Source organism: Pteropus vampyrus, unplaced genomic scaffold (assembly GCF_000151845.1).
Source record: "Pteropus vampyrus isolate Shadow unplaced genomic scaffold, Pvam_2.0 Scaffold449, whole genome shotgun sequence".
NCBI classification, from domain to species: domain Eukaryota; kingdom Metazoa; phylum Chordata; class Mammalia; order Chiroptera; family Pteropodidae; genus Pteropus; species Pteropus vampyrus.
Genome location: NW_011889230.1, coordinates 283,458 through 284,416, shown reverse-complemented (window position 1 = coordinate 284,416; position 959 = coordinate 283,458).

Sequence of the window (959 nt, the reverse complement as noted above, 5' to 3'; positions counted from 1 at the left end):
GTGGCCTCTCACTCCACAGGCAGAGCCTGGCCCCGGCAGCGTGTGGCGATGGGCCCATGCACACCGGAGACCCTACGACGCACCCCCCCGAACCCTGAACGCCTCTGAGGAGGGCGAGAGCGTCTCCATGTTGCCTCTGAGGTAACAGAGGTCTCGAGAGCCTGAGAAGCCCAGTGGGAAGAGCGGGACTTGCATCCTGTCCTTGTCTCTACGCAGCCCGGTGGCTCCGGGGCTGTGCACGGGGGCAGAGGACCCGGGGACCCTGCCGGGCGCGGTCCGCGCACACCGAGCCCTCAGCGCCGGCCGTCCTCCTCGGCGTCCTCCCGCTGCCTGCCAGCCTGAGGGTGGCCAGGCTGCCCACACACGGCCGGTCTCGTGGAGATTGACGGCCACTGACCAGCGAAGGCAGCAGTCGGTGGCAGGGAGCCCGCGTCGACATGGCCCTGATCCACGGCTGATGGGGGGCACCGCTCGCCGTGGCCTTTCTGAGGCTGGGCTGTCGCTTCCTGCGGCCGAAGTGCGTCCCCAGGGCCCGCATGCTGGCACCCTGGCCACGGCCCTCAGGTGAACTTGCCAGCAAAGAGGGCTTTGCAGAAGTGGCGCCGTCTGGAGCAGGAAGGGTCCCCGTGCCTGAGCCTGTCCTTCCGCGAAGGGCGTTTGGACGCAGACACGGAGGGGGACCACGGGTCCGCGGTCCGTGGACAGAGGCCTGGAGCCCGCCCTTCGTCCCCTCGCAGCCTCAGCCTGGGGAGGGACCCGCCCGCGACACCTTGGACTTCCGGCTTCCGGACTGTGAGGCAAGTCCTACGTGGCCTCTGCCATGGCGGCCGGTACAGACCGAAGCTGCGACGTGCACAGAGACCGTAAGGCAGACAGGGCACCGGCACAGGGACCTCTCGCCTTCGTGTCTCCTGAGGCCTACGGCACAGGTGGGCTTAGCCGGGCCTTCCCGTGACGCT